The sequence below is a fragment of the Aquarana catesbeiana genome, linkage group LG11 (assembly GCF_042186555.1).
Source record: "Aquarana catesbeiana isolate 2022-GZ linkage group LG11, ASM4218655v1, whole genome shotgun sequence".
Taxonomy (NCBI): Eukaryota; Metazoa; Chordata; class Amphibia; order Anura; family Ranidae; genus Aquarana; species Aquarana catesbeiana.
This window is the reverse complement of record NC_133334.1, coordinates 188,904,424-188,929,527: the sequence shown is the minus strand read 5'-3', so window position 1 is coordinate 188,929,527 and position 25,104 is coordinate 188,904,424. Positions and strand designations below refer to the sequence as shown.

General features: G+C 40.3%; 1 protein-coding gene across 1 annotated transcript in view; it reads right to left on the bottom strand.

Annotated features, from left to right (window-relative positions):
* Positions 1-23,339, bottom strand: part of SPTBN2 (spectrin beta, non-erythrocytic 2) — a 1,434,510-nt gene extending 1,411,171 nt beyond the window's left edge. Inside the window, exon 1 of the mRNA XM_073605131.1 lies at positions 23,140-23,339. The gene's annotated coding sequence lies outside the window, so the exon portion shown is untranslated. The remainder of the gene's footprint in view (positions 1-23,139) is intronic.
* Between the last annotated feature and the right edge of the window lie 1,765 nt (positions 23,340-25,104).

The following is a 25,104-nucleotide window of genomic DNA, read 5'->3' as shown; positions in this document are numbered from 1 at the left end:
ATGTAGTGCAACAATTCCTTTTTTCCAGATCCTCAGAGTTCTTTGCCATGAGGTGCCATGTTGAACATCCAGTGACCAGTATGAGAGAATGAGAGTGATAACACCAAACTTAACGCGCCTGCTCCCCATTCACACGTGAGACCTTGTAATGCTAACGAGTTACATGACACCAGGGAGGGAAAATGGCTAATTGGGCCCAATATGAAAATTTTCATGAAGGGGCATACTCACTTTTGTTGCCAGTGATTTAGACATTAATGGCTGTGTGAGTTATTTTGAGGGGACAGCAAATTTACATGGACTCCACGATCATCACCCGAGATGTCCAATAGGACGAAACATGTCGGATGACACTTGTGGAGTCATTGCAACCTTTTCTGAGCGGTTTATGGATTACATTGCACGATACACGTGGATTCTTGTAAGTGTACACCTGTTTTTTACATTAAATGGTTTTATGCAGTTTTACACTGTGTGGCCATTTGTTCCCTATACATATGTCAGGGAATTGCCTTCCCTATTGATGTCTGTCGTGTATTGGGAGCCTGTTTGTTTTAAGGGGAACCTTTCCATTCAACCTTGGATGAGGTGATTTCCATACTATCCACCCGATACAGCTGGACAAGGTTGAGGTATTCCCTCACAAATGCCTGATTTGACTCAATACATACCAGTATGAGTTCACACCTTCTGGTAAGCGTGGCAATTTTACTGTATGGTGGTGGACCGCACCATAAAGTTTCAATCTCAATGTGCCCTCACACGGGTGACTTCTCCTCTACTGAAGGGACTCAATTTCCATGGTGGACTATGCTTTACTGAATGTTGGTTCATTTACGAACTGCTATCAGTTATAGCATGATTTTTTTTCACATTATATTTTAAATTTTTATTGCTTATATATTTAATATCTCAAACATTTTGTTTATATCATTTCATTGAGTGCTGCACTATTTAGTTGATACCCTAACTAAAATATAGTGGATATCAGAGTAAAGGGGGCTGAATATATATATATAGATATAGATATAGATATAGATATAGATATAGATATAGATATAGTAAAAAAATTTGAAAACCATTTATAATTTTCCTTCCACTTCACAATTATTTTATGTGCCACTTTATGTTGGTCTATCATATAAAATCTCATAAAAATGAATTTGTTTTTGGTTGTAACATGACAAAATGTGGAAAATTTCAAGGCAGTGAAAGTATAAAAATGGTTAATAGAATGCACTACCTCTAGGCTTTTCCTAATAATTACACTTTATCTGGATATATAGCATGTTCTGAAATCACAACTCACTTTTCCTACAGCCTGATCTTTAACTAGCAAATAATTGCTATTGTAACATCAAAATAAGTCAAGTCCCAACATCACCTTTCTCTTCCATTGCCATCTCACTCCAAATGCTTTTAAATGAGCATTTGCCAAAAAAATGTGCAGATGATTGAGTGAAATTGATATGGCTTTTCACAAAGGGAACAGTGTCCCACTAGGTAAGGGAATTCATCCAAGGGTCTTTTTTTTTTTTTTTTTCTCTCCCAATTAATACATCTGTGATAGTTAATGCTTGGCGAGGTTTTCACAGTATGTGTTCATCCATCAATACTTGCGTTCATAAGGGTTTTTCTGCCCATATGAATGTGGTGTTTGGCAGTCCAATAACACATTACAATTAATTTTCCAGAGGTATTGCCATTCACCTCAGTGTTTTTGTAAGGGTCCTTTCACACTGGGGCGGTTTGCAGGTGCTATTGCGCTAATAGCGCCTGCAAACCGACCCGAAACAGCCACTGCTTTAATTCCAGTGTGAAAGCCCGGAGGGCTTTCACACTGGAGCGATGCGCTGGCAGGACGGTAAAAAGTCCTGCCAGCAGCATCTTCGGAGCGGTGAAAGAGTGGAGTGTATACCGCTCCTGCCCATTGAAATCAATGGGACGGCGCGGCTATACCGCCGGCAAAGCGCCTCTGCAGAGGCGCTTTGCGGTGGTTTTAACCCTTGGCGCGCTAGCAGGGGGTAAAACTGCCCCTGCTAGCAGCCGCATACCACCGGCAACGCCCCCGCCCCAGTGTGAAAGGGCTCAAAGTGTATGTCCAACCCAAGTGTTCCATCCAAATAAGGGGCTGCACACGGAAGCCAAGGTTTATTACAATAACAGCACACCACTTGCTCCCACGCAATGCCATGCCCCCAACATCTTTCACCCACAACAGGGCTTAACCATGATTAACGTCTTAACATGCTGCAGGCTGGTCTATGAGCAATGAAAAGGGTTGGTTCGTCTAACAGCCCAAAATTTTGTTTTCGAGCGGAGAAAGGTTAGAAACACTGTCAGGTTTTACTGCTATTTGGGGTTCAATGACAATAGTCAGACATTAAGGCCCCTTTCACACTGGGGCGGTTTGCAGGCGTTATTGCGCTAATAATACCACCTGCAAACCGCCCCTAAACAGCCTCTGTTGTTTGTTCAGTGTGAAAGCCCGAGGGCTTTCACACTGAAGCGGTGCGCTGGCAGGACGGTAAAAGTCCTGCGAGCCGCATCTTTGGAGCGGTGTGTTCACCGCTCCTGCCCATTGAAATCAATGGGACAGCGCGGCTATACCGCGGCTATAGCCACGCTGTAAGAGCGGGTTTAACCCTTTTTCGGCCGCCAGCGGGGGTTAAAACCGCACCGTTAGCGGCCGAATACAGCCGCAAAAACGACGGTAAAACAGCGCTAAAAATAGCGCTGTTTTACCGCCGACGCCCCCACCGCCCCAGTGTGAAAGGGGCCTAAGTTTGGGAAAATCTGAAACATAGAACAAACAGCAATACTACTCTACTAGCAAAAAACATTTTTTAATTCTGTCCATATGGCTATTGAAGACTTTCCCTACATTGGTTCTATCCCATGCCTACTTGATTCAAAGCAAAAAAAAATTTTTTTTTTTTTAGCTTAGAATTTTTTTTATAAATGCAGTCTGACTTTTTTTTTTTTTTTTCTTGTGGATGCTGGGGTTTACATGGAGTACAGCATACTGACTATAGCTAAAGTGACCCTAAACTTTTGTTCAAAAATAAATTATATTCAAGTATGTATTCTTGACTCAAAAATCTGTTCTGTTGCTCTCAGCCTCCTCCAAATCTCCAGATTCCATTTTGTTTTCCTCCTGTGGTCTGACTTCCTGTTAAAAGGTGGCTATGTTCTGCATGATTACACTGTATGTAGGAGTGTAGCCTCACTCTTGCTTGCTCCTGAGATTTAATAGGGACTATGGGATGTGCAGTGTGTATAAAGTAGTGCACATGGTCACAACTAGGGTACACTGCATGCTTCCGGCATCCCTGCCAGAGAACACAAGTGAACATTTGCAAGCCGTTAGCAATAATCGCATTTAACATCCAACAGGTTGATGTGACGTGTCACACGTAGCTATGCCCCCCTCCACAGTTAGTAACACTCCCCAGGACATACTTAACCTCTCCCTAGCCCCCTAGTGGTTAACCCCTTCACTGCCAAAGTGATTTACACAGGAATCGGTGCATTTTGTATAGCACTGATTGCTGTATAAATGACAATGGTCCCAAAAATGTGTCAAATGTCCGATGTGTCCACCATAATGTCGCGGTCACGATAAAAATCGCTGATCGCCGCCATTACTAGTGGAAAAAAAAAAATAAAAAAATAAAAATGCCATAAAACTATCCCCTATCTTTTTAAACGCTATAACTTTTGCGCAAACACTTATCACGAAATAATTTTTTTTTTTTTTTTTTTTTACCAAAAATATGTAGAATACGTATTGGCCTAAACCGAGGAAAAAAATTGAGGTTTTTTCATCTTTTTTGGGGATATTTATTATAGCAAAAAGTAAAAAATGTTTTTTTTTTTTTTTTTTTTTTTTTTTTTTTCAAAATTATCGCTAATTTTTTTGTTTATAGCTCAAAAAATAAAAAGCGCAGAGGCAATCGACTACCACTAAAAGAGCTTTTTATTTGTGGGGAAAAAAGACGTCAATTTTGTTTGGGAGCCACGTCGCACGACCGCGCAATTGTCAGTTAAAGCGACGCAGTGCCGAATCGCATAAAGTGCTCTGGTCAGGAAGGGGGTAAATTCTTCCGGGGCTGAAGCGGTTAATTACTCCCCTTTAAACCATTCCCACTGTTAGGCCCAACCTGACTACGACACCCATTTGCAATGGAGAGCTACACGCGCTGCTGAACTTTGAATTATGGCATGTTTTCTTATTGTTTAAAATCGGTTTTATTGAAAGTACTAATACATATGTTTAATTCTATCAACTTTTAAACTTTCATTCTTACGTGTAGGTGCGTAAATTGGGACAGGCTGGTACTGGCCCCAGTGCATTACTTTGCCCAGGGGCCCATGATGCTTTTAAGAAGGCCCTGTGAATGACCCCAAAATCCCCATGTTAGGTAGACTTCACCTCACTTTCTGTCTGGGAGGCATTGGTTACTGGGGCAGAAAGTGAGGAAAACCTTTTCAATGGGAGCATAAACAACAATATAAAACCAATCCTAATCCTTTCCCACTCTATCCAAACTCGAAAGAAAATTAAATGATAATGGCATAAATCCAGCCATATTTTTGGATAGAGTGGGGGATAAGTTAAAGCTAAAATCTAGGCTAGTGAAAAATAATGATGCTTTGTCTAGGGGGATAGAAATAATATCAAATGCATACCTTATGCCTTGTTGTTCTTCGTTTTGTAAGACTAATCTCCCAAGGTCGCTTCTTTCTACTTCCTGACCAGTCACAGCTCTCCAATATCATCACATACAATGCAGGACCTGCACGTATGGATGTTGAGGGCTCACCCACATCCTAAGAGCTAAAGAGCACCGACCCCTTGGGGAATGAGAAAATATAGCTCTGATTCAACAGGGGGCATGCTGGACCTTTACAGAGAGAGACTACTACTCCCACACATAAGTTTAGTTGGACAGTAAATTTAGTGTAGTCCATCTCATGTTAATATTTTCTCAGCATGTTTGACTGTCTGTTGGCAGTTGCAGTGCTTTGCAAGCTTTAAAAAAAAAAAAAATTAAGGACAGAAATAGGGGAACTACCATTGTTGACTTTTTTAAAGGTTCTGATCCTGTGAATACTGCCCAGTGGGATACAAACCTGGACCAAGTGTGGTAAAAGTGAGCGACAACTGAAAAATCAGAAGTCCAGGAGGCGGAGCCTAGCGGAGCAGACATGCATTGTTAGAGCTCCACACCGCTGAGGAGAGAAGAGAAGGACAAAGCGGAGCCTGCAGACTCAAAAGGTATCCATTTGAACCTTTTTGCCCCAGGGAACAAACTGTGAAAGTTTGGGCAGGAAATATGGTACTGGGAGGAAACCCTGGCAGAAATAAAAATCACCTCACAAAGAGCTCACAGGCACTCACTGCAGCTGAAGCAGCTCCAGTCACCTCACAAGATACAGCATCAGGGCGCTCTCACAGACAGAAAATGTCACAGCAAGACTCTCCATTTGAGTCAGATACAGAACAAATCCTCTCACAAACTTCTCCACAAGCCTCCTCAGTATCCCCAGTAATATTATTACAATTTGAAAAGATGCTTCATAAGGCTTTAAAACAAACCTCAGACCAAATAACAAAAAGCCTAACCAAAGAAATAAGAGAGCTGGGAAACCGCACCGCAGCCTTAGAAATAAAAATGGATGAAATTGAAATTACAACCCAAGAAAATATAACAGAATTGGAACAATTAAAAAAAGAGAATTTAATACTTCAAACTAAGCTCGAAGATTACGAAAATAGAGCCAGACGTTCAAACTTGCGCATAAGGGGAATACCTGAAACTGTGACAGACCTGAAATCTACTATTACTGCTCTATTACAAGAACTAAAGCCAGACATCCCTATTGAACGTTTAGAACTGGACAGAGTACACAGAGCCCTCACAGCCAAAAAGAAAGATGGACCCCCACGTGATATAATCACAAAATTTCATTATTACAGAACGAAAGAACAAATACTAATTGCTGCAAGAGAAAAAAAGGAACTTAATTTTCAAGGACACAATTATCAAATTTTTGCTGACCTATCCCAACTTACTATTACTAAAAGACGATCCATGAAACCCCAACTAATGGAACTGCAACGCCACAACATTATGTATCAATGGGGCTTCCCCTTTTCAGTCAGGTTTAACTACCAAGGTACAATTTACAGAAGCAGATCAGCAGATGAACTACAACAAACCCTTTTAAAATTAAATCTGACAGAACCCACAAGCAGCAACACTCCCACACGCAGAAGAATGGCATCTTCACCTTCAGGCAGCACCCAGAAAATTTCAGAACAAAATGGGAATCATCATTCTCACAAAAGAGGTCGTTATGCCACATCATCCATGGACCAAGAAGATTCAATGGACTGACATCCTAATTCCTGATATCTCTTCATTTATAGAGAGATGGTTCTCTATAAAAAAACCTGTATTTATAACTGAATGTAACTGCATTCTGATAGTCACACACTGTGTGGGATCATGTTACATTCCAGTTATATTTCTTATTACTTCTGATTCATATAGCCTTAGAATATATAAGTGAAATAAGGAAATTCTTGTTCAGTTATATATTATCAGGTAATAACAATAGATTTATTACTTTTTAGGACAAATATGTTCAATAATCCAGAAGTAATGGAAGCTTTTTCTTTCTTTTCTTAAAACAAATATATTATTACCTAACTAGTTCCTAGAATTATGTTTTTGTTTATTCTAATCTGAAGCAATACAACCTCAATTTTATGAGTTAACATATCTAAACAGTTACATATGAATCAAATATGTAATTGTTTACTCTAAAAGGGTTAAAATCCCCAAATAATTCAAACTATCTTCATCAATACCAAAGTTATTAACAGTACCTTTCTAACTGAATTATTTAGCCTAGGGCAAGACTAACCATATACAACCACCCTGGAATAAATAATTTCAACAAAAACTATATTCTGCACTCCAATTAATGAAACATCATTTTGATGTTTTTTGACATAGCACTTCTCTCCTGTAAGCGGAAGATCCGTGTACCCCCATTAGCCCTCCTCATTCTCCCAACCATATTATGTGGGAGTGTGACGAAGGCACTTATTCCCCTGAGAGATATTTATTCTCTTTCACGGGTAAATTGTGATTACTTGCAAAAAATAATTTATACAATGTATCATCTAATCTCATATGTTTTTTTGTTTACTCTTTACTCCAGAATTCACTGGTTTCTTTTCTATCTTTTCATCTCTTCAGTCCACACAGGTTGATCTGCGCAGTCAGCTCTGCATAACAAAAAGTAAGTCAAAACTATTTGATCTGTTGCCATGGCACCACTGAATATACTTTCCCTGAATGTTCAGGGAATAAATGTCCCTCAAAAAAGGACCAAAGCCTTCCGTACTTTCCATAACAAGAAGGCTCACATAGTATGCCTCCAAGAAACACACTTCACCAAAGATTCTACTCCAAAATATATTTCTCCTTTTTATCAACAAATTTACACGGCTTCTGCCTGTACCAAGCAAAGGGGAACTCTAATTGCATTTCACCGATCCACACCATTCACCTTATCAGAAATTAAAGACCCAGAAGGTAGATACCTGATACTCATGGGTTATATAATGGATACAGCAATCACGGTGATTTCCTACTACGCTCCTAACAAACAACCTACACCATTCCTCTCACATATATTACAAGTGATTAATACACACAAAATAGGAACAGTGATAATGTGTGGGGATTCGAACCAGGTCCTCCTCCCATTTCTAGATAAATCACCTTTTACACCATCCAAAATAACCTCTAGATTACCTTTTTCTCAACTTCTTTCCAAATACAATCTGGTAGATTCATGGAGAGAAAGTAACCCAATGAAAAAGAAATTCACTTATTTCTCGCACCCTCATCAAACCTTCACCAGAATAGATCATATTTTTCTAACAATAGGAATGATACCAGAAATTATTGCATCAGATATAATTCCGATTCCGTGGTCTGACCATAATGCAGTATACACTACTATAGCCTCAGCCATACCAAAAGCGCATGACCCAACGTGGTACTTACCGGACATAATGCTCAAACACCCACTACATCAGATGGCCATTGAACAAGCTTTAAAGCAGGGGTCTCAAACTGGTGGCCCTCCAGCTGTTGTGGAACTTCAATTCCCATCATGCCTCTGCCTGTGGGAGTCATGCTTGTAACTGTCAGCCTTGCAATGCCTCATGGGACTTGTAGTTTCACAACAGCTGGAGGGCCGCCAGTTTGAGACCACTGCTTTAAAGGAATACATATCAATTAATAATACAACAGACATCTCCCCAATAACACTGTGGGAAGCTCATAAGCCTGTCTTGCGTGGTACAATACAAAGACAAATGGCACTATTTAAACGGGAACGCAAAAATCTAGCAAAAAAACTAGAACTCAATTTTAATGCAGCCTACATATCATTTCAAGATAATCCATCTCAGAGTACAAAATCTCATCTGGAAAAATCTAGATTGGAATACGATCTATTTCTCACTGAGTCAGTTGATAAATCCCTCAAACGCTCCAAACACAATTTCTACATGAATACAAACAAACCAGGTACATATTTGGCTCGGGCATTAAATTCAACTAACAAATCTTTCAAACCAATACGTTTGAAATTATCAAAAAATGTTTACACTTGTAATCCAGTTAAAATAGTCCATAAATTTCACTCACATCTCGCAACTTTATACAAGACAAACAATGAATTTAATCCTACAGAGGCTGAATCCTTCTTCTCAAAAATAACCTTACCTGAGTTATCTCAGAATCAAAAAAGCAGTTTGGATGAGCCTATAACTATAGATGAAGTTGCTAACGCCATAAAAGACCTAAAACTTAACAAAAGACCAGGCCCAGACGGCTACTCGGCTTTATACTATAAAACATTCTCAGAAATACTCTCTCCCATTCTCACTGAAACTTTTAACAAACTTCTAGATGGACATTCTTTTCGGCAAGAAACACTAATGGCAATTGTTTGTATGATCCCAAAACCCCTTTCTGATGATACTTCCTGTGTGAATTATCGGCCTATCTCTCTGTTAAACCTTGATATTAAATTATTAGCAAAAATAATAGCAAAATGCCTCAATAGCATTATAGGAAAATTAATACATAGAGATCAAGTAGGCTTCATGCCAAATAGACAGGCAGGTGATAATATACGCAGGGCAGTGTTATTGGCACATATTGCTAAAAAACGGAAAATTCCTTTATGTTTTCTATCTCTCGATATTAAGAGGGCATTTGACACAGTATCCTGGCAATATATGCAATATTCATTACAAAAATGGGGTTTTGGACCCCACTTTTTAACATGGATCAAAGCATTATATAATAAACCCAAAGCCTATATAAAATATGCTGGATACAAATCTGAAGCCTTTAATATCGAAAGAGGTACCCGACAGGGTTGCCCATTATCTCCCTTATTTGCCCTTATACTCGAACCCATGGCCCAATACATCAGAACAAACCAAACTATAACTGGCATTGAAGTAGGAGGTATTACACACAAATTATGTATATTTGCAGACGATATATTACTTTTTCTATCATCACCACAGGTCTCTGGTCCTAACTTAATACCAGCTCTTGATGGATTTGCAGCCCTATCCGGCCTTATGATTAATCCTAAGAAATGCCTAGTGCTTAATATTTCACTCACAAACATGGAATTGATCCCGGCTAGGGCTGCACTCCCATTCACATGGGCAGAAAAATCAATCCCATATCTTGGAATTCATTTAACAGCATCTCATTCTGACTTATTCTCAACCAATTATCCTCCTGTATTAAGACAGATCACAAATCTAATAAAACAATGGTCGCAACTTCCTTTATCCTGGATGGGGAAGATTAATGCAATCAAAATGACTATTCTACCCAAATTGCTTTATCTATTCAGAGTCCTCCCTATTCCTTCCTATTTTTTGAGAATAGTACAAAAAAGAGCAACTTCATTTATATGGGGCTCTTCTAAACCACGTATACACATATATATATATATATATATATATATATATATATATATATATATATATATATATATATATATATATATATATATATATATATACACACACACTACATCTTCCCAAAAATAAAGGAGGCCTGGGATATCCTAATTTTACTAACTACTACAGAGCAGCACATTTGGCCAGTCTGTCCAAATACCATGCAAAACAGGAAATCCCATTATGGGTATTTATAGAGGCTTCAGAAAATGACCCTCTATTAATATCAAATTTATTATGGCTTGATCCTAAAGACCGCTTTAAAATTCATAATCCCATAACTAAACACTTCTTATCTCTCTGGGATAAACTAAAAACCAAATATCAGTTACAATCTCCACACAATCCTCTCCTTTCTTTTATCAGAAATCCGGCCTTTTATCCGGCATGGATCTACCCAAATTCTTTTAAAGCTTGGACAACATCAGGCATTCAGACACTAAATGACTTCATAGCATCTAAATCATTCCTTTCATTCCCATCGCTTAGAGAAAAATATGATCTACCAAACTCTGAGATATTTAGATATCTCCAAATCAAAAATTTCTATACACCATTCCTAAAGGGGGATACACCATTATCCCAATTATCCATTTTTGAATCAATCTGTACAAAAGATCCATTTGCTAAAGGTACAATTTCATCACTTTATAATCAATTATATGGAGTAGCAAATCTTAATAGACCCTCTTACGTTCAGAGGTGGGAGGAGGACCTGGGACGAACTTTAGAAGACACGGACTGGTCTAACATATGGCTCACATCTAAGTCATCTTCACCCAACATCTTAGCACTGGAGACAAATTATAAAGTCCTAACTCGCTGGTACCTTGTACCCGCTAGAGTGGCAAAATATTCACCTAATACCTCAGCTCTTTGTTTTCGAGGATGCCCAGAATTAGGCACATATGTACACATATGGTGGACGTGCCCAGTAATCCAAACCTTCTGGAAGGAAGTCTTCGTGATTGCATCTAAAATATTTAAAAAAATAATACAACCAGATCCATATTTAACTTTACTTAATCTAAAACCGGAATGGTTAACACTCTCTCAATTCAAACTAATGATCCAACTAATAACGGCTGCAAAACAAACAGTGGCCAAGGCATGGAAATCTCCTACATTGGTACTAGCAGAAATAATTCACAGAATGAATAATACAATGTCCCATGCTAAGATGGTAGCCATCGATCAAAATCAAATTCCAAAATTTGAAAAACTTTGGCATCCTTGGATAAAACCACAGTTCCTGTCAAACTTCAATGACTCTGTCTTGTTGCCATGGTAACAGATTAAATGACTTACAGAGATACCCATTCTAAGGCTTCAAAGAGAACTAAAAAGAATAATAAACTGACGAGCGGGACAACCTTGTGGACCATTACCTCTACCTTTCAACCCTTTTTCTTCTTTCTCTTTCCTTTTCTCCACCTTACGATTAAAGCTCATTATCAGAATTTATTTGACCTATATACACTCTACTTGTAAACAATATGTATAGTAGGTATAAATCATTTAAATACCTACAAAAGTAACTAAGGAAATTATATATATATCTTTAATTTAGGTTTACGTGAACCCAATGTTTAATATTTGAAATTTCATGATATTTACCTATATAAACCCTACTGTAAAACAATGAGCTTACTTTATAGATCCTTGTAAACTTACTTTATGTATCTTTATAACATTGTATACTCAATAAACTTCTTTTGACAAGGAAAAATCAGAAGTCCTGTGTCCTGTGTCCTGGTCAGTGACATACTAAGTAGCAGTGATGAGGATGACAGCCACCTTCCTGCTCCCTTATTTCTATGCTCACAGGTTAACAGAGCCATCGGTTTCCTGCTGATAAAGCGGCATATCTGTGATACTTGTGCAAATGCAGTATTAAAGAGAATTATTTATGATTACATGTTAAAACATATAGGAGGTCAGTTATTGGATAGTGTGTGGACACCATTTAGCTAGTTTGAGGAATATTTTTTTTATAATTCAGACTTGCATAAAATATAGATCACTGATCTCAGACTTTACCAGTATGGTCTGCTTGCCTTACACTTTTTTTTTTGTCATGTGTATATGAATATTTTAATATCATTTAATTTTTTTTTTTTTTTTTTCCAATAAGTTTTTATTAGAAGGTAGCAAACATTTTACAATAAAAGAATAACTGAGTGAGATACATTATCCCCACATGTTACATGTAATAATACATCTTATCATGGGACACAGGTCACATAAGAGAACGTTTGAAATACTCTTTATAAGTATCACGGTCATTACTTCTGATCCACTTAAAGTCAAGGGCTTCAAAGTAAAGTCGATATGCAATAAAGATGTGTCATCCATGGGTCACATACCATCCAGGCACCCTGACCTTCATATAACAAACAAATGAGAATTTTGCACCTCAATTAACTAAAAAAAAAATATATATATATATATATATATAATTAAAGAAAAAGCAGAAAAGATGGAAATGGAAGGGTAGGCCTCTACAGGATATTACCTTAGAAGCCTGTCTACCTTTCTCAACTACCCCTTTTGGGCCATAATTTCTGCATATGCCGCTGAAAGCTTAAAGGTGAACCAACAAGGCCATATTTTAGTTGCCAAGTCGGATTTGTTTCTCAGTGTAAGCGTACTGTTTTCCATATGGTAGATACGAGCCACTTCCACGAGCCATTGATGTAACGTGGGAGTTGAAATTTTGGGATAAGCGCCTTTGCTGCATTCAGAAGGTGAGGTGTGATGGATTTATGATCCTATTGGTTTACCTGTACAATGAAACAATATCAACCAAGGGTCATTGACAACCACACTACCCTGTATTCCCTTGATCCAATGTAATTTTATTAATCCAATATGGCCTAATGAGAATCTTATTTGAAATTAAAAAAAAAATAAAAAATAAAAAAATAAAATTTTGTATTGTTTTCAAAGGTTTAAAACATACAATTAAACATTACATTTTACTTTGTATATTTATCTCCCACCCTCTACTATTGACTACATCTTTATCTGCTTTGCTTTCCAACCTCTAACCCCTTGCCCTCCCTACCCATCCCAAGGAGGATACAAATTTCAAGTCTACTACTGTTCCCTGGTTTCCATAACTTATTATTTTTATACCTATTACATGTTACTGCCCATCCTGGGCTACCATTAACTTTGATTCCCTATCCAACACTTACAGGGGGCATTCCATCTTTTGCAGCCAGGGTTTCCACATCTTTACAAACTTACTATAATTACCACATCTAGTAAAGATTGCTTTTTCCTTCCATACTAACATGTTTATGGCCATAACCCACTCTACAGGTGTCGGGTTTTAGTGATTGCCAGTTTTGTGCAAGTCATTTTCTTGCCTGGTATAGGCATCTCGCAATCACTGTTATAGTACCTACTGACCCTGTGTTTTCTTCTATGTGTCCCAAAACACATACTCTAGGTTCTAATTCTAATGTAACCCTAAACATCGCATTTATAATGTTTAGTATCTCTGTCCAATATCGGAACAGTTTTGGGCATCTCCACAACGTGTATAAGATCCCCCGTCTCCTGACACCTAGGGCACTTGTCGTCAGGTCTACGGCTAAACCTATACATTTTCTTAGGGGTATAATAAACTCTATGTAATAAAAACAAATGTGATACTTTTTGTGAGGGAGAGACTGACACCAGAGGTCCAAATTCTAAGATCCTCTTCCATTGCTCTATAGCTATTGCTCCTATGTCCTCTTCCCATCTTTCTTTATTCTTAGAGGACAGTACCTCAGTAGTGGTCTACCAATTATTTGCACGTACAGCTCTAAGACCTTAAATATCTGCCTTAATTATTTTTTGGAGAAGGGGAATCTTACTCCTTTCTAATGATTGGTTACTAAACTGGACACCTAAAGCATGTCTAATCTGTAAGTAACTGTAGAATGATTTATTTGATATCCCATACTAATTCCTCAACTCTGCAAATGATTTTAGGGTATTGCCCTCATACAATTGGATCAACAGGTTTATACCCTGCCTTTCCCATTCCTTGATCCTCCCTATGGTCAATAATTCTTGCAGGTGTTTATTGTACCAAATGGGCGCATATTCTGTTACTCCTTTGTACCTTATCATTCTCTTAACCACTTCAGACCAGGAAGAATTTACCCCCTTCCTGACCAGAGCGTTTTTTGCAATTCGGCACTGTATTGATTTAACTGACAACTGCGCGGTCGTGCGACGTTGTACCCAAACAAAATTGACGTCCCTTTTTTTTTTTTTTTCCCCACAAATAGAGCTTTCTTTTGGTTGTATTTGATCATCGCCTCTGCGTTTTTTTTTTTTTTTTTTTTTTTTTTTTTTTATTTTTTGCGCGATAAACAAAAAAACTAATTTTGTTCTTTTTTGCTATAATATCCCTTTGCTTTATTTTTATTTTATTTTTTTTTTTTTTTCTCAGTTTAGGCCGATATGTATTCTTCTATATATTCTTGGTAAAAAAAAAATCACAAGCGTAATATTGATTGGTTTGCGCAAAAGTTATAGTGTCTACAAAATAGGGGATACATTTATAGTCTTTTTATTATTTTTTTTTTTTTTTTCTAGTAATGGCAGCGATCTGCGATTTTTACCATGACTGCGACATTATGGCAGACACATCGGACAATTTTGACACATTTTTGGAACCACTGGCATTAATAAAGTGATCAGTGCGATTATAAATGCATTGATTACTGTAAAAATGTCACTGGCAGTGAAGGGGTTGACACTAGGGGGCGGTGAAGGGGTTAACTGTAACCTGGGAGGTTATTCTAACTGAAGGGGGAGGGGACTAACTAGAGGAATGACGGATTGTGGTTCCTAGCTAATAGGAACACACGATCTGTCAGAACAGGGAAATGTGTGTTTACACACACTCGTCCCTGTTCTGTCTCTCCTGCTCACGATCGCTATTGGCCGGCGGTCATCGCGACCTTCGGCCATGAGCATCGGCACCGCGCCTGCTATCCGGACCCCGCAAGCCAACGTATAGCTACATGGTTTCGCGCAGGGGAGCCACTGTGGCGGCTGCTCTGGAAGTGGTTAACTGACTGCCAGATTTTAGTAACCATTTTAGTGTTGGACTCCCACTTAAAAGGGAATTTGCCTCTAACGCTTCCACTACTGATTTGTGTGGCGCCCCCTGTGGCATCATTTTACCACTGGCTTCCCCCCTCCCGCCATAGCACATTCCCCCCAATTGCTGCAATTGAGCTGTTAAGAGCTATACGGATGGGAACAGCCATTCCCCCTTAGTTTATTGGTCACTGCAATGTTTGCAAGCTGATCCTGGCCTAGCTCTTCTTCCACATTAACTCCTCTAAATAGGGTCTGTATTTTTTGGAACCATTTCTTCCCTATCCAAACTGGAGAGTTGTGAAGCAGGTACAGCAGCTGTGGCATCCAGACCATTTTAACCAGGTTGCTGCGCCCTGCCACTGATAAGGGAAGTCGACTCCAGATGTCACATTTCCGCTTGAATTTTAACAGAAGTGGAACTAGGTTATCACTAATGTACTGATTAGGGTCATTTGACAGCACTATACCGAGATTTCATTTTCTCCATTACTTTTAACTGGGATATTCCCGATGGAATGGAATTAATAAGTGGATCGACTGGCAGAAGTGATGACTTCTCCCAGTTAATAACTAGGCCTGAGAACCTACCAAACTCCTTCCACTATGTGCATTACCTTAATCAATGAGGACTGTGTCCCCCAAGAAAAATAAAACCATCTGCGTAGTCTTCCCCAAATTTCCTTTTGGAACCCCTGAATTCCAGTTGTTCTTACCACACTTGCTAGTGGCTCCATCCCCAGGGCGAATAACAGGGGTGACAAAGGGTACCCCTTTCTTGTCCCTCTCAAGCGGGATCCTTTCTAAGTATTCCTTATTAATTTTTAATTTAGCACTTGGGAGGTTATATAATATATTTTTAACCATCCTATAAATATGGGGCCAAATCCAAACTTCTCCAGTACCTGCCAGAGATGCCCCCACTTAAGACTATCAAAGGCCTTGGCTGTATCCAAGGACAAAATAGCCCTCAAGCCCATATTCTCTGTCAGGGTCTGGAGGTTCACATATACCCTTCTGATATTAATACTAGTAGATCTGTTAGAGATAAACCCGACTGATCTGGGTGTATGAGTTTCTAAATACATTTATTCAGTCTGGTTGCGAGCACCCTTGCCACAATTTTAGCATTGGAGCACAATAGTGATATTGGTCTGTAAAGAGGATGCTTCAAGCTGATCTTTCCCTTCCTTCTGTATTACTATTATGGTAGCCTCTGACATCGAGGAGGGCAGTCTCCCCTCTTCCGCTGCCCAATTCAGTGTCTTTAGAAGCTCTGGGAGTTAATACCGCCCCCTTAATATTTGTAGGTCTCTAATGGTAACCCGTCTGGTCCAGGGAATTTTTGATTTGGACACGCTGGCTACCGCCTGCTGCAACTCCTCTAAGACTATAGGGGACGCCAACTTGTCCCTGTCACTCTCCAAGAGAGCAGGCATTTCCAATCTCCCCAAAAACCTATCCATTCCACCCTGATCTGACCCCTGCTGTGACTTATACAAATCCCCTATAAAACTTGGAAAATGTTTCCATAATCACAGCAGGCTCAGACGAGATTTCACTGCCTGGTGTCCTAAACGTGGAAATAGCTGAGGGGCAATTGGTTTTAACCAAAAGTGCCAACATACGGCCCATTTTTTTTTTTTTTTCCCCTTCTCCAAAGGAATTTTGTCTCTGACAAAGTCTCTTATTTTCAGCTTTTCTTGTGATAGCCACTTTACATTCCTGTTTCTTAAGCCATATCCCTTGCTTCTCTGGAGTTGGGTCTGCCACATTCTGCCTCTCAGACTCTATCACCTCCTTCCTGATGTTCTCTTCCCACTCCCTTGATTTCTTCTTAATTTTTGCCACTTGTTGAGTCAAGAGGCCACTGAGAAAAGCTTTTAGGGTATCCAACACCCCCCTGTGCCAATATTAAATTCTACAAACTCTTTTAATCTTAAAATTGTACTGTCTGGTTTCTTAGTTCCGTCCATAGTGGATTTATTCTCTACATTCTTGGGGTGCTTCTGTCGCATATCTTTACTGTTAGAACCAGTGGAGAGTGATCTGATACCCCTCTTGTCCAGTACTCCTTCTTTTTTTTTTTTTTTTTTTTTTTAATTTTTTTTTTTAGCCGCGGCGCTTCGCTATTACCTAATGCCATATCTATTCGGGAGAGTGTCAAATATGACCCAGAGAAGCAGGAATATTGCAGACTCTTTGGATTTTTAAATCTCTAAATGTCACACCATCCAACCTCCTCAAATTGTCACTCCTCGCTTTACCAATATGCTCACCCCCTAGACTAGGAAGAGTTAACTGAATGGTATTGATTTTGAAATTCCTTACTCCGAAATTGTGACATAACGTCTTTTTTGTGAGGTGTCCCCTGTAGGCATATCAGTTCCACTCCATGGGTCTCCAATACAGAAAAAACAGTGGCTTTTTAAATGGGATCACTCATCCCCCTGAATATTCCAGGAGCCTATATTAAGAGTTCTAGGCAGCATCAAAGAGAAAAAAAAGGAAAAACCCCAAATTCCCCAAATAAAGAGAAAAACAAGGAAGAAAAGAGAAAAAGAAATGTGATAAATAAAAGCGAGAGATGGGAGCGACCCAAGGTAAAGAATTATTTTGCTTAACATTACTTATTAACCATACCTGTCCTTTCACAACAAACCACTCTATTCTTTTATGCCCCTCATTGGGGCAATCAATGCTAAAGTTTTGTCAAGCCCAAAGAAACCAAAAAACCCTCTTGGGATTTTCCCTTTCTAAATTCACTTTTCTACGTTATTTCTTATTAAATGTGAGTGACATATACGTGCATATTCTTTTGTTATCTTTCCTTCCCACCTTTGTGAGTTTACTACATTATCCTCCCCTATCCCCACCTATACCTCCCTCCCATATTTTCCTCTTTCCCTTACCTCCCTGAGTATCCACCCCACCCCCCGCACCTAACTAGGCTAGCCCTAGGGGCATTACTTGTGACCGTATCATTCACTCCAACCCATCCCAAACACTTCTCCATATCCCCATGTGTATGTGATTTTAATTTCATTACTTTTCCATACTTGTCCCTCCCACCCGCTGACCCATTTCAAGATTACCAAAAGAACATTTTTAACCAAAAACAGCCATGCTACATCCTCTAATTAACGTGCTATTTTCAAATATCAAAAACCAATACATATTTCCAAAATTAGCTATAAAAAAAAGTAACAGCTGCGGCCTGTAACACTATAAGTTCTCTTTGTTGTCTTCAAGCCATTTTGTTACCCCTGCTACCGAGTCAAAAAAATGGGTTGTCCCCAAGGCTGTTATGCGTAGACGTGCTGGCTACAGCAATGCGTATGTAATTTTGTGATTCCGTAAACTATGCTTAATTTCCATAAGTTCCACCCTATGCTTCTGTAAGTCCAGTGAGTAATCTGGCTATAGTGAAATCCTAGCTCCATTGTAGAAAATGTCACCCATCTCTCTAGCTTTTTGCAGCAAAGTCAACTTGTCATTATAATTGATCATTTTCATAATTACCGATCTAGGATGTCCCCCTAGTGGTGGAGCTCTAAAGGGCACTCTGTGGGCTTTCTCAATCACAAAACTATGTGAAACAATGTCTACCCCAAATTTCCCTAAGCCATTTCTCCAGGAACTCTGTGGGGTGGGAGCCCTCACACCGCTCCGGAAGGCCCACCACCCTCACGTTGTTCCTGCGCAGCCTATTTTCCATTTCGTCCATTTTGGATTTATACAGGCCCATTTGATCTTGCATTACTTAGAATTCCTGCTTCATTGGATATAGATTGTCTTCAACCTGAGTTAACCCTCCTCCAAAATAGTTGTCCCCTCCACCATTTTTTGTAGCTCTTGGCTCATTGAAAATAACACTTCCTTAATGCTCTTAAACTGATCACACAAACTACTCAGTGAGCCTTTACAGGCATTAACTGCGCACAATAAGCCCTTCAGTGTTGGTTCAACTTCAATTGGTGCGCTTACATCAGGCGCAATTTCAGTCACATTTCCCAGGGTATCACCCTCAGAGCCTTTTTTACTTTGTTTTTGTGGTAGATACTGCTGCTGACGTTTTGGCTGTGGCTTTTTCTTTCCCCAGGAGCTCCTGCTTGGGATTTCACTTGGGTTTGCTGATTGCCTTTAGCTAGTGACTGTGGGGGTATGCGCAAACCTCTCACCGCTGCTTCTGCCACCTGGTTCCCCTTCTCCTTTGCTGAACGTGTAGTTTGGGAGCCTGGATTCTCCTGGTGTGGCTGTTCCCCCCCCCCCCCCCTTCTTTTTTTTTTTTTTTTTTTTTTTTTCTTGTCATGGCTGGCTGTATGGAGTTACTTTTCTCTCTTCCCTTTTTTTTTTCCCCCTCTTGCGGCAATTCATTTATCACACTAGTCCCCGCTTCCCTTGTCAGCCCTTCGTCCCGCTGGGCTATGCTGGGTGACTTCGGAGGCAGCCCCACACTGTGCACGCCAACAATGCGTGCCTCACTGCTTTTCGCGGGAACTCGGGCCATTGCCGGGGTTACCAGAGAAACACAAGGAGCCCCTCGGGATGACATGCGCCGCAAGAGGCGGGCGGCTGGAGCCTGCTATCTGCTCGCTCGTTACTCTGTCCGGCTCGGCACCTCCGTTCACTCAAGCCTCACAGCAGGTACACAGGGCGGACTCAGGCTGGGGGAAAAAGGCAAGCCGATCTAGGCTGAGTAGGATGGCTACGGGGGATGGAGCAGGGAGAGACCTCACACACCTCTGCTCACTCTGACATCTGGTCACGCCCCCATTTTTAATATCATTAATATACCTACTGGCAGTCAGGTGCTGACTGCATCGCTGCATGAAAATTATATATATTTTACACTGTATATGTGTGCTTTTCCCTACACTGTTTTCAGGACACTTTAGAGCCATTGGTTGCAGTGCAGTCAGTTTACGTCTCATCCACTCAGTGTGACCTCATCCTAGCTTGAGAAACTAACATTCGAAAGTCAAGTCACCTAGGATTCTAATCCGCACCTGCGACTACATTTTTCTACTGTTAAACCTTTTGGTGTAATATACCGAAAGCTTTTATGTACAGTATGTGTTCAATTTTGGTGTTATATTCAAATGCATTGTAAAGAAACCAGTTAACCACTTAAGGACCAGCCTCGTTTTGAGATTTTGGTGTTTACATTTTTTTTTTTTTTTTGCTAGAAAATTACTTGGAACCCCCAAACATTCTCTCCAATCTCTCCAATCTCTCCATCTCTATCTCTGAAAAATCCCTTTGTTTTTTTTTTTTATTCAAAAAAAAAAAAAAAAACAGTAAAGTTAGCCCAATTTTTTTTTTTTTTATATATTGTGAAAGATAATGTTATGCCGAGTAAATTGATACCCAACAGGTCACGCTTCAAAATTGTGCCTGCTCGTGGAATGGCGTCAAACTTTTACCCTCAAATCTCCATAGGCTACGTTTAAAAAATTCAACAGGTTGCATGTTTTTAGTTAGAGGAGGTCTAGGGCTAGAATTATTGCTCTCGCTCTAACGATTGCGGTGATACCTCACATGTGTGGTTTGACCACCATTTTTTTCATATGCGGGCGCTACTACTGAGAAAAAAAAATCCACTTTATTTAGATTTCACAGATACTTCTGTTACCAGCAAGAATTACTGAGCCTTTGAATGATATATTGGTGTAAAACCGTCCAGGCAGAATTGACAAAATAAGATTAAATGCAGCAATTTAGGTCCCTATGCCTGTGGGGTCCCAGGCCAGCTGAGTTACCCCCCTCCTCTAGACTAATAGGATAACTGATCTATGTAATAATCCTATTATGATATATTTTAAGGCCATCATCACTTTAGCTATGCAACATGACCCCCACTTTTACACAATTTCCCTATACATAAGGCTGAGGTCCATTCTTTTTTTTTTTTTTTTTCTGGGCATCTTGACCCATATGAAATGTCTTACAACTACATAGACAGCAATGAAATAACCTTTAATCAAATCTATTTTTAGGGCAACATGTACAGTATCTCACAAAAGTGAGTACATCCCTCATATTTTTCTAAATATTTTATTATCTTTTCATGTGACAATACTGAAGAAATTACACGTTGCTACAATGTAAAGTAGTGAGTGTACAGCTTGTATAACAGTGTAAATGTGCTGTTCCCTCAAAACAACTCAACACACAGCCATTAATGTCTAAACCACTGGCAACAAAAGTGAGTACACCCCTAAGTGAAAATGTCCAAATTGGGCCCAATTAGCTATTTTCCCTCCCCAGTGTCATGTGACTCGTTAGTGTTACAAGGTCTCAGGTGTGAATGGGGAGCAGGTGTTAAATTTGGTATCGCTCTCTCACTGGTCACTGGAAGTTCAACATGGCACCTCATGGCAAAGAACTCTCTGAGGATCTAACAAAAACGAATGGAAACTGAGCTGCAGCACGGTGGCCAAGACCATACGGTGGTTTAACAGGACAGGTTCCACTTGCCATGGTCGACCAAAGAAGTTGAGTGCACATGCTCAGTGTCATATCCAGAGGTTTTCTTTGGGGAAATAAACATATGAGTGCTGCCAGCATTGCTGCAGAGGTTGAAGGGGTGGGGGGGGTCAGCCTGTCAGTGCTCAGACCATACGCCGCACACTGCATCAAATTGGTCTGCATGGCTGTCTTCCCAGAAGGAAGCCTCTTCTAAAGATGATGCACAAGAAAGCCCGCAGTTTGAAGACAAGCAGACTAAGGACATGGATTACTGGAACCATGTCCTGTAGTCTTGATGAGACCAAGCTAAAATTTGGTTCGGATGATGTCAAGCATGTATGGCGGCAACCAGGTGAGGAGTACAAAGACAAGTGTCTTACCTACAGCCAAGCATGGTGGTGGGAGTGTCATGGTCTGGGGCTGCATGAGTGCTGCCAGCACTGGTGAGCTACAGTTCATTGAGGGAACCACGAATGCCAACATGTACTGTGACATACTGAAGCAAAGCATGATCCCCCTCCCTCTGGAGACTGGGCTGCAGGGCAGTATTTCAACATAATGACCCAAAAACACCTCCAAGATGACCACAGCCTTGTACAGAAACTGAGGGTAAAGGTAATGGATTGGCCAAGCATGTCCCCAGACCTAAACCCTATTGAGCATCTGGGATATCCTCAAAGGGAAGGTGGAGGAGCGCAAGGTCTCGAACATCCACCAGCTCCGTGATGTCATGGAGGAGTGGAAGAGGACTCCAGTGAGAACCTGTGAAGCTCTGGTGAACTCCATGCCCCAGAGGGTTAAGGCAGTGCTGGAAAATAATGGTAGTCACACAAAATATTGACACTTTAGGTCCAATTTGGAAATTTTCACTTAGGGGTGTACTGACTTTTGTTGCCAGCGGTTTAGACATTAATGGCTGTGTTGAGTTTTTTGAGGGGGGCAGCAAATTTACACTGTTATACAAGCTGTACACTCACTACCTTACATCTAAATAAACTGAAAACACATGTGCTTATCAAGTTACTAGCATTTGGTTTTTTAATAAATGTGTTCTCTCTCTCTCTCTCTCTCTCTCTCTCTCTCTCTCTCTCTCTCTCTCTCTCTCTCTCTCTCTCTCTCTCTCTCTCTCTCTCTCTCTCTCTCTCTCTCTCTCTCTCTCTCTCTCTCTCTCTCTCTCAAGCAGGAGGACACAATGTGGCAAATGCCTAATCCCGAATAAACCCTATTGTTTTTTCATCAATAATACATGAACGAACACACTCACACAAAAGCAGGTTGGCTTGGTAATGCAAGCGATCAATAACATCAACCTGTATCTATGTATATCTAGGACCTAAGACTGCAGGCTCCGGGAACCTGAGGGAGGAACTGATAACCATTATTGTGATTGCCCAGAAGGATAGAAACCCCACACATGTGAGCAGAGCCACTGGCTCATTTTTATCAAAGGATGCATGAAATAATAAAAGGAAACATACCTTTGTGCATGTAGAAAGGCCTGTGGTTAAGAGAGGGGATGGCTTACACAGCTATGCATCCTACAGTCGCTGTGTTTCATCCTCAAGATTTGCCAAAATAATAAAAATAAAAGGTTAGGCTTTTAAATGTCCAGATAGAGCTGCTTATGAACCCAGCACAGAGACAAGGGAGAGGGAGGGATTGAATGAATCAGATGTCATAGCTTCTGTAGAGAAAGGATAGAGGGGGTAGGGCCACTGTGTTGTGGATGGAGGGAGAGAGGGAGGGAGAGAGAAACACTGGAGTCAAGCCATCAGACAGTTGCAAATCAGTGGTCTTGCTATCAGACAAGTTTTTTTTGGTTGAATATTCAACACAGAAAAACGAAATATAACGTAATGTAATCTATAAAATGATTACACAGTTGTCACACATACATCACCTTCTCTAACATTTACAATATGGTATGATTTTACTGTGGACATTTAAAGATACAGGGCCCCAAATACCAACCCACTGGCTACAAACTGACATTTTCGCAATACTTCAAAATGAGTCAAACAAAATCTCCCATTGGACCAATACGTTTACAATGCAAATGTGTCATACACACCCCCCTCTGTGATATCTTACAATACAGTATGATTTTACTGTGTTAATTGAAAGATACGGGGCCCCAAATGTGAACCCATTAGCTACAAACTGACATTTTCGCAATACTTCTAAATGGGTCAAAAACAAAATCTCCCATTGGACCAATACGTTTACAATGCAGATGTGTCATACACACCCCCTCTATGAAATCTTACAATACAGTATGATTTTACTGTGGGAATTTAAAGATAGAGCCCCAAATTCCAACCCTTTGGTTGCACAGTGACATTTGTCCAACTTCTAAATGGGTCAAAAACAAAATCTCCCATTGGACTAAAATGTTTACAAATGAGATGTGTCATACACACCCCCTCTATGATATCTTACAATATTTACATTCACACCCCTTCACACATAAGGCCTCATGCACACGGTATTTTTACAGCTGCTTTTCGCAGCATCAGACTTTTTTTTGCAGCTTAAATGTTATTCTATGGCCTCATGCACATACAGGCTTTTAGGAGCTGTAAGTGGCGCAGGCATTTTCAAGCTGCAAAAAAAATCCCAGGGCCAGCGCTTTCTGAGGAGAGGCATTAGAGCTGTAAAAATGTCTGACAATAGTAAAATCTGCTAAATGTGGCTTAACGCTGGATACAGCTGCATTAAGCCTCGCCAAGCGTTTTTTGACATGTCAAAATCAATGGTTCCCTATGAGATCCCATTAATTTGAATAGAAGTCGCACCAGAAATTGGATCATGATGATCCAACTTGCGGTGTGGCTTGTGCGCTGAGGATTTTGAAGGGGGAACCCTCACCAAAATGAAAAAAAATTTTCTGGGGTACCCCCTAAAATCCATACCAGACTCTTATCTGGTATGGCAGGTCATGAAAAGGGGGAGGGGACAGCGAGTGCCTCCACCCCCCCGGACCATACCAGGCCTCGTGCCCTCAACATGGGGGGGTGAGTGCCTTTGCCCCTCCACCCCAAAGCACCTTTTTCCCATGTTGATGGGGCAAGGGCCTCTTCCCGACAACCCTGCCCGGTGGTTCTCGGTGTCTGCGGGTGGGGGGCTTATCGAAATCTGGAAGCCCCTTTAACAAGGGGGGGCCCCCACCCAATGAGTGAGTTTGGGGTACATTGTACCCCTACGCATTCACCCCAAAAAATAGTCAAAATTAAAAAACAGTGCTCAGGTTTTTGACAAAGTAATTATTGAAGCAGCTCAGGCGTCTCTTCTTCTGATTTCTTCTCCCTTCGGCGATGTCTTCATCCTCCGGTTTGTCTCCCTCCATTGATATCTTATTCCGTTGCCGGTCCTCCTTGCTCCGCTCTTCTGCCTCTGCTGGTTCTCCTCTCTCCGCTGTCTTCTCCCTCTGCCGGTTCTCCTCT